General features: G+C 42.4%; 1 long non-coding RNA gene across 1 annotated transcript; it reads left to right on the top strand.

Annotated features, from left to right (window-relative positions):
- The first annotated feature begins 2,748 nt into the window (after positions 1-2,748).
- Positions 2,749-9,508, top strand: LOC131582593 (uncharacterized). The gene is made up of 3 exons (XR_009278367.1): positions 2,749-3,832; positions 6,676-6,823; positions 7,279-9,508. It is a non-coding gene; the product is annotated as an uncharacterized LOC131582593 (long non-coding RNA).
- Positions 9,509-9,861: the final 353 nt, after the last annotated feature.

The following is a 9,861-nucleotide window of genomic DNA, read 5'->3' as shown; positions in this document are numbered from 1 at the left end:
AATTTCAGACAAAGCATTTTCTTCTCGTGATCTCATCTCTCACCTACCACAAACACCTACAAATATTACCCAGATTTTCATATCAAACTCTTGCTTATGGATAAATTTAAAGTTTTCAAGCAGCCCAGTGAAAAGTTATTTTTGTTAAGCGGCAGCATGGACCTCTTCGGCACGGGAAACGCGTTCCTGGGTAGATCTGTGTGAATAAGAGATTGTTTGGTTCTCTTGCCGCTCCAAACAATTGGGGGAGAAAAATGGTTTCCGTTGGATTGAGCCTTTTGTATGGCATGGAAGGCCTTTAATGGACCTTTGAACTTTTTTATAATAAAGGAATCCATGGCATTATCTGCAATGCTTCCATGAATGTCAAAAAGAAGGTGGTGACCTTCAAAAGGCTTTTGATGGGGAGAACAATTCAGAGAAATCAACACAACTTTTTCCAAATGTTTTGGTCAGTTTGAGTCTCCGCATTGGAATTTGGGAGGAAAAGCACGGCTGAGGTAATTTTTCTGTTGTGTTTATGAAAAATCCTACCAAGGGCTTGCAGGGGTGGACTTCATGCTAATGATTGACTGATTGATGTCCAGATTTATGAACACGATCATGGAATTGTGGAATTGTTATGGCTGGAAATGACCTCCAAGATCACTGAGTCCAACGCTTGGATCTCGTTTGGGACCAGGACTCCAATATTGTTCTTAAATCCATGTTATCTCAGAGCTGGTGGCTGAGGTGAGCTCTGAGGTCCCATTCCATTCCCTCCTTGGGAAGGGTCTCCTCAGCAGCACTGGCTTGGAAACCTCAACACCAATTATTGGCAGAAAACTTAAATAAAACACACAAATAAATTTCTTACGGCCACTTTTCCCTCAGCAAATCCCCCTCACATTCCCATGGCAGATACGAGCTGAAGCCACAGGAGATAGGATCTGTTGAAATATGATGTGAGGCCTTATCAGGATATGAGTTTGTGCTGCTCTCCAACGTGAAGCTTTCCAGTTTAATACACGATGACAGAGCGAGATCCTTTTACAGGGAGAAAGCCAAGATCATTTTCAAGACTGAGTTTAGCAACTTCTCAAATGTCTGCTGTTGTCTGTGCCGTTAATTGGCCCCGTGGCTGCAGTTTGTGTGGGCTGCCCATTATAATGTCAATAAATCCAGGGACTGGGAATGAAATTCGATGCAGAAATGGGCTGAGGGGTTTTCTTCAGAGAGTTTGGTCCTGTGCACTGGTCATGGAATTGGGCTGAGCGACGTGGAGTATCCTCACACAGTGTAAAAGTGAAGATTTCTGGAGAAAAATCTAAGCAGTGCCTTTTCTCAATGGGATATCACCAAAAAAATGGCCATTTAATGGTATCAGCTTTTCCATGGAGAAAAGGCAGCTGGAGAGAGCGATTTTTCCTCACTCACCCCCATGTTCCTGAGTCATGGAGGGCTCCAGTGTTTCCCTGTGTGGGACAGGAGCTGATTTTCCTGCTGGCATAAAAATTCAGTGGGAAGATCTCATTTTGTGCTGGTCTCAACATGCAGAGGTGCTGGCATGGGGAGCAGAGAGAGGGAAGAGAAGGAATAAATCTGATAGGGAGCAGAATAAATCTGATTGTGAGGGGGGGATGCCCTGCTGAGAGCAGAATGGCTGGGCCATCAATATCATCAATGACATCAATATCATCAATGACATTTCACTTTTGAATCCAAGCAGGAAAAAATCCCCAAAACCCAATGAAAACTGGCAGCAAAAACCAGCCCCAAATTCTGCATCATCCCTGCTCACCCCTGAATAAATTAATGTCCTGAAAACACCCTCCCTTGAAATGTCAATTAATAACAGAGATCCCAAGCTCTGGGAGAAGCTGGGAGGTAGCAGAGGGTGATGTCAGGCACAGGAACACCTCTCCATGCCACCACTGGAAAATTATCAGGGAGAGCCCACCACATGCTTCTCCTTCCACTCACACCCACAGCAAGAGTTTGTGTTCAGTTGCCCAAAATTTTGCATTTTCGTCTAAAAATTGCATTTTTTGAAGGAGCGCGCTGTGGAGGAGACTGGGAGGATGCTTCAGTCACCTTAAAAAATAATTATGAAGTGCATGAAAAGAGGAGAAATCAAAGCTGCTCTTCAGGTCAAGATCTTGTAATATTTACAGATTTATTCCACCAGAACTCGAAGCAATAATAAGAGAATTTTAGTGTCTATTTGTGGGTGTTTCTATAAGTTTTCAACCTTTGCATCCCCCCAGAGCTCGAATTTCCTGGGGATCCTGGAGCCCTCCTGGCCCAGAGCCACCACGGGCACAATTAGCTGCAGAAGCCCAATTTGGGGGATTCCTCATTAACCTGTCATGTCAAATGCTGGATGATAAGACGGTGAAAATTGGGGGGAGGAGTGGCGGTGGAGGGGTAAAAGTTCATTTTGCCAGGCAAACAAACAGCGAGTCACTTGATTTTACTAATTATCCTCCCCTGTGGCTCTCGAAACCATTATTTTTCTCCCCCATCAGCGTAAGAAGTGACAAGATAAGATAGGAGCTGGTATTTTCTAAACTATCCCGGCTGAGGGCATAGCCAGATAATATAAGGATTCATTTGAAAGAGCCCACAGAAGATTAATTGATTTTCTTAATGTTGGAGTCATCGCTCATTAGAAAAATAACTGCTGGGTTTGTTGGGAATGGGTGTCAGGGCACTCTGGAATGCCCCTCTCCAGGCCATGTCCTAGGAGCAGCTTTTGGGGTGAAGAATTTGCATTAAAGGGCAGATTATTTATAATAATGTGGAATTACAAATGCCTTGCTATAAATTTCGTGTCTGATTCACAGCTCGAGGACATCACTGGGTGGAAAAGAGTTGGCTCACATAGTTTATTGATTTTAATGATATATTAAATTATGAACTAGCACCTATGCACCTCTCAGACCTGCAATTTCCCAAAATTATAGCAAAAAATTCCCAAAATTAGGTGTAGGACTGACTGGCCCAAAAATCCTTGAATTTTTTGCCATGCTGATTATCCAGATCATATCCAACCTCTGTTCCCTCTTCTTGAGGGCAAAGAGAATTTTCTTCCATGGAAAACCCTCAAATCTTGTGACAGATGTCGAGTAAGAAATCAGTGTCCCAAAGACAGGGGAAAAAAAACCAAATTTAATGATTCTGTGGTTTGCCAAAGACCTTACATAAATCAGTGAATAAACATGAAATATGCACTACTTTAAAAAGATAACCGCTGTTTTTTTTCATGATTTCATAACTAAATGGATCTCTGAGCATGTGTTACCTTTTTTATGAGCTTTTAAAGCTTCCAACCTCACCAAGGCACAGCAACCAGCAGCCCAAAGCCAACAGGACCATTAGAGACCTAAAAATCAGAACTCCCAATATCAAATTTGAACCCAGTAAAAAAAGCACTGTGCCAGAACAGATCCATAAAGCACATTTCAACAACAAGTTACAGCTGCTGCCCCGTATTTATAGCTTTGGGACAAAAAAAAAAATAAAAAAAAAAATAGAAAGCAGAACACAACAGACTGGAAAGAGCAGAAAGGATTGGAAACAGCAAATTTGTCAATGTTTTTCCTTGCTGCTGCGTCGCTGCTGCTTTAGATTAGCCCTGTCCCCTGCAATTTGACAGTAGCGCCGTGAACCTGCAGCGTGAGGATCCCGGGCTAAGATAGGGAGAGAGGAGGAGGAATTCAGGGAATGTTTTCCTTGGGAGCAAGCGGGGAAGCGCAGCCGCTGGGACCGGGGCTGCGGTGACAGCGCTAACACTTCCCAGAGCCGGGGACCCCGCCGCTGGAATGGCATTGCCCACCCTGAAAGTGAGAAGGTAAAGTTTATTTTTTCTGGTTTTTTCCTCCCCTTTCTCTCATATACAGAAGGGATCAAGACCACCAAGAGCGGCCCTCTTTTTTTTTTTTTTTTCTTTCTTTTTTTTTGGTGCTTTTTTCCTATTTTTTTCTTCATGATGATGTACAATTTGCGTTTGATAATAAAAAAAAAAACCCTCCTGCCTGAGGTCATCCACCTAGACTTGATTTTTTTTTCTTTTTTTTCTTTTTTCATTTAAACAGGAAACGGGCTTCAGATGTTTGGAGGTTCAAAATCTGCCTCCCAATTTACCATCCACTGACAACCCTCAAATCTTTTCTGGCTTTAGAGCGGAGGGATTGCTTGATATTCTTAGTTTTACACCGTGCAATCCTTTGCTCCTGGGATTTGCTTCCTAGTTCCAAGGAAAGCTGCCTTGGGAAGAGCGATCCAGTGTTCACCCCGTGGCGACTCACGGGCTGGTTGGGATGAGCTCTCCAAGGAGGGCGTGAGAAGGAAGCGTTGGTGGCATTTGCACGGGGAGTTTGGGGTGGGATGAGGGTGGAAAATGACACTTTTCACTTCCCAGCACCTCGGAATAAATCTGCATTTCCAGGTTTCCTCAGATAAAATAATCAGCGTTTCCAGATTCCCTTTCTGCTGTCAGCACCCCGCTCTCGGAGCTCAAATAATCGCTGGTTTTCTATCCTTCGTTTAACCTCCATAGGAAAGGCTGATCATATTCCACTAATATTCCCTAGGAATTCCTCTCTGGCCGCTGCAGGTGATGCCTGAGGCTCTGGGGAAGGAGGACTCTGCCTTGCCCAGGATTTCTGCTGGTTTGGCACTGCAGCAGCCACAGTGTGGTTTTTCCCAGTAGTTATTCCCATTTCTCACATGGATGTTATTCCAATTTCTGCTCTGCTCATTGCTCCCATTTCTCATCTCAAATATGCACCAGATTTTAGTGTTCTTTGAAGAGCCCAAACCCAGTTCATGAAGTTCAATGAGCATGAGGATAAAATTAAATTAGTGAAGTGCTTCATTAAAAAAATAATAAAATTAACAGCTAAATTCTTTTCATTAATTATCTTCTCTTGCAGATAAATCCTGTGGACTCTAGTATAGATTTATCTAAAAAAAATGCTGAAGGATCATTCTAATATTTTATTGAAATCTATTATTTTGAGGATATTGCTGGACTATGCATTTATAATTTAAATAACATTTTACTGGGGTGGGGAAAACCTGTGTATATCTGAGTGTTAAAGGAGAAGGTTTTGCTATTCCTGCAAGGGAAAACTGAGCCCCAGAAAATATTTTTCCTTCTGAATTAAAACAACAATTTTCTGAGTTACTTTGTGCCCCCTAATAAATGACAGTTTTTCTTTCGAAGCCTTCCAGAAACAAAACCTGGCTTCTGACCTGGAATGAAAAGACAGCGCTAATCCAGCGTTAAAAATCGATGCTAAGCTTACACAGAATTAAAAATAAATTGAAAGAAATTAATTTTATTTTTAGCATTTTTGGCAACCTCAGAATATGCCCTGCCTTGGTTCTATGAAAAACCTTATACTGAAAATACAGTTGGATGTTATAAATATAAAATACAAAAATATTTTCTGGTGGTATAAATAGCATTCATTTTTTTGTGTGATGATAATTTGGGTTCTTCAACAAAGAGGTGAAAACCAAAACTATAAAAAATGTTTAATCCCCATTTTATGTTAAATATTGGCTGCTTTGCATCAAGAAAAGTGCACCACAAGCACGAGACAGGCACCCAGTCTCTGAGCAAAAAAACCCTCACTTAATCTAAAATATAGATTTGGGGAATTTTATTAATTCAGTCAATAAACTACCTGATTCTTTTTAAAAATCTAAAGATCCAAATTTTGCTATGGAGTTCCAGATAAAAATTACACCCCCTTATTGCTGGCACATCCCCTGTAACAAATGGGGGAGTTTGCTGATGACCACAAATATATTGGAAAAACGTGTAAACCAAAGGCAGGGATATTTTCCAAGAGAAACACCTGGAAGGTGTAAATCAAAACTCCTGTAAACACGTCAGTGGGAACATACGACAGGCACAGGGCTCGCTGTGCATCCGCCGAGCTTTGGAAACCCGAATGGATAAATCAGGGATCAACCTCGGGCTAATAAACAGCTCTTGTATGGAAAGGAGAGATCCTCTGCCCCTGCCCAGACAGCAAAAGATGGATTTGGTACCTTTGGAGAAATCCAGGAGGTCATTCACAATAATGGGATTTTTTAAAAAAAAATTGCTGCTCAAAGAAATTTTGAAAGTCAAGCTGGTGTAGCTTTGTGATTTGTTCAAATCAGCAGCGAAATTAATAAATTTAATAACTTATTAATTTTCTTAGAAATGCTTTCCAAACATTTATTTCCCCAATTTAAGCTTCCTAATTATTGATGTAAATAATATGTAAATGTAAAGATCTTTTATACCTACATGATATTTAACATCTACATTGCATTTTACCTCTGCATATTTTTCATCTACATTATTTTAACAACTAAATTGTATTTTTCATTTTTTATCTGCATTTTATTTACATCCACATTGTATTTTCTATCTACATTATATCTGACATATAATTTTATTATATTATATATTAGAACATTTAATTTTCCATTTGCATTATATTTCCCATCTACATTTTACACCTAAATTGTATTTTCTATCTATGTTGTCATTTATATCTACATCATATTTCACATCTATGCAATATTTTACATCTACATTATATTTTACATTATATTCCACATCTCCCTTGTATCTCACACCTACATTTTATTTCTAATCTACGTTATATTTTAAATTTCCATGAACAAAAGCTCAAAGGGACAGAGGAAAAAATCTGGGGGAGCAGATAGCTGAAAAACCACTGTGCTAAAAAACCCCTAAAAATCAGGATTTTCCCTTATGGACTGAAAGAAGCCCTATTAAAATCCTATCTTCTGGAAAGCGTCAGAGAGGCAGGAGGTTGGTAAACATTATAAAAACAACCCCTCATAAAATTTTTATTGCTTTACATTTCTGTACATTTTACGGCCGGCGCGGGGGGAAAGAAGCGACAGCGATTTCTCCGCCTCGAGAGCAGGCAGGAACTTTTTTTTCCCCCCTCACTTTCTGCTCATCCAAATAAATAAAAATGTTGAAGCCTGTTCATTTCTCAGGCATTTGGGGGAATGATTCCACGCTCAGAAGGAGCCAAGGAAAAGCTGAAGGCTAAATGAACCTCACGACTTTAATCTGGGTGTTATAAACAACTATTGTCCTTTTTGGACAGTGCAATGTTTTTGCATTTATTTCATACCCACGTGTTTTCTGATTTCCAAAAAGCAGGGAAAACACTGTTAGAATTATTAACCCTTGGAAAAATTAATTCTTGGTAAAATTATTAAGCCAGGGATTTAAAAGTTCTCCCCAAAATCCAGCGTAGACGTTTGCTTCCTGAGGAAGTATTTTTAGCTTCTGAATGAAACAAGTCACGGACAAAAAAAAAGGTAATTGTGCTTGCAAGTAAGTATTTAAATATTTACATTTGAAATATATTTGCTGCCAGCTTCTGTTAGCGAGAAGAAAAGTAATTTGGGAAATCACAACCCTTCCTATTTCCCACATTTTTTAGGATAATAAATGCGGGGCTGAATTTAGCATGCCCTGGAGCTCGGCTGGCCGAAGTCGAAGGCAAAGAGGGAGCTGGGGATAATTCATGGAACAAAGATGCTGCTGGGGAGGGGGACCTGCAGAGCTTGGGAGGTGCTGGGGATGAAGATGAGTTTCCTTTGGGGCGGGAAGCGCCTGGATCGCCCGGAGCAGCTGCTCCCGGCATGTGGAACCAGGCTGCGGCCACCGGCCGAGCTGACTTCTCATGTGCTGACCTCCAGATATGGTGGATCTGCTCATCCTCACAGGCTGGCAGGCTCAGGGCCTGAGTCATGTTCCCCAAACCCTCCAGCACGTGGAGATGACGCTCGGGGTCACGGATGAGCTGCCTTGCCCTGTGTCCCAGCCTACACTCCATGTGAAACCACGCTGGAAAATCCAGGATGCGTTGGGGCGTCAGAGGGATGAGTAAGAAGGGGGTGTCATGAAGCCAAGGGGAGATGATTGCTGTAGATGCCAGCCCTGGGTCGGGACATCACCCCCAGCACCTTCTGCAGGTGTTGCAGGTGGCCGCCCCCCTGCACATTTGCATAATTGTTAATTCATTTTTATTGTTGCTATTGTTTTCCTCATGGCTTCGAGGGGTTTTAAGGAAAATTTCCACCTCCTGAGCAGAATGAGGAAGGAGCTCACTGTGGCCACACAAGATCTGAAACCAAGGGGGTGTTTTGGGTCCTTCCTGGTGAGAATCTTCACATTTTTCAGATGTCAAGAAGCCACCAAGGTGTCTTCCAAAGCAATGCATCAGGTGTGCAGGTCACACCCCACCACGTGCTCAGGACAGGGACTCCCTGTCACCTGAGCCAGCAGCACTGCCACAGCAGCTGAGTTCTGAAGGGATTTTGGTGCTTCCTGATGCTCCCTTGGACTCTGAGGGAGCTCAGTCTTGCTTAGATCATTGTCCAGAGCCTTGAGCTGCTTGCAGCAGTTTCTCCTTCTCTAAGAAGTGGGACAGATGTGGGATGGGACCCTTCTGTGTGACCACAGATAAATGTTTGGGAAGCCTGGTGAGAGCCTCTCATGGGAGCTTCAAGGAGAGTCCAAAGTATTATCCACAAACCTGGCCAAAGCAGATTATATTTTATCCAGGGAAAATGTTTCTTTTATTACCCCCATCCCAATCAGCCTGCTGGGTTCCTGCTGCTGGCCAGAGGGGGCATTTCCATGGGCCAACAAGCCAGCTTCTCTGTTTTGCCCTTAGTTCTTTGAATCCCAGGATCATTGAGGTTGGAAAAGCCTTCCAAGACCCCAAAGTCCAACCTGTGACTGATCTCCACCTCACCATCAGCTCTGGGTGCTCCAGTCATACCATGGACACCTCCAGGGATGGGCACTCCAACCCTCCCTGGGCACTTCCAATTCCTGATCCCCCTTTCCATGGGGAAATTCCTGCTGCTGTCCACCCTGAGCCTCCCCTGGCCCAGCCTGAGGCCGTTGCCTCTCCTCCTGTCCCTGTTCCCCCCGGCTGTCCCCTCCTGGCAGGGAGCTGTGGAGACCAAGAAGGTCTTCCCTGAGTCTCCTTTCCCCCTCAGCTGCTCCTCACAGGATGGACTCTCGGTTCTTCTCCTCTCCAGCGAGCTGATCCCACGGTTTGGACCCTCTTTCCTTGGGATGCCTCACTGAATTCCTGCAGCCGAAATCCGCACTAACCAAACAATCCTGATGACACACTTTGTGGTCACATCTGCTCTCTCACCTTCCTCCTGTGACGAAAGGGAAAAACCCAAGAGCCCTCTGTGATGACGCTCACTGCCGTTGATTTAATTGGGTTTGGGTAAATCCGTTCTTCTGCAAATGCTCACCGGGGCAAGCTGTTCCTCCTTGAGCTTGTGCAAATAAAATAAGGATGCAAACATGACTGCAAACACTGTAAGTGTGTGGTTCATCCTGACATCAGGTTTAGTCCTGCAACTCAGTTTCAATTTTTGCAGTGTTTAATAGATGCTGTTATGGTTTTTTTATCCTCAGGATTTTTAGGCCACCAAGGGAAGCCACTAGCTTTGCTCCCTTTTTTAGCTCCCAAATTTGTATTTATTTATTTATTTATTTTTTATTTTATTATTATTATTATTATTATTATTATTATTATTATTATTATTATTATTATTATTATTATTATTATTATTATTATTACTATTTCCCAATTTATAGAGTTTTTTTATCGAGGGTTTTGGCCAAAACATGGTGCTATTAAAATCAGTGACCACTTTCCCACTGCCTTCAGTCGGGCTGGAATTTCACTTTCCCTGCTTTACCTTTCCCTGGTTGCTCCCAGTGTGAAAAGCTTTGGTTGGGAATTTACCAAAGCCAGAAAATCAGCCTGACTCTGGAAATTCTGCTGTTTACTCTAA

This window comes from Poecile atricapillus, chromosome 10, assembly GCF_030490865.1.
Source record: "Poecile atricapillus isolate bPoeAtr1 chromosome 10, bPoeAtr1.hap1, whole genome shotgun sequence".
Classification (NCBI taxonomy): domain Eukaryota; kingdom Metazoa; phylum Chordata; class Aves; order Passeriformes; family Paridae; genus Poecile; species Poecile atricapillus.
The sequence above is the reverse complement of the archived record's forward strand: the minus strand, read 5'-3'. Positions and strand labels throughout refer to the sequence as shown.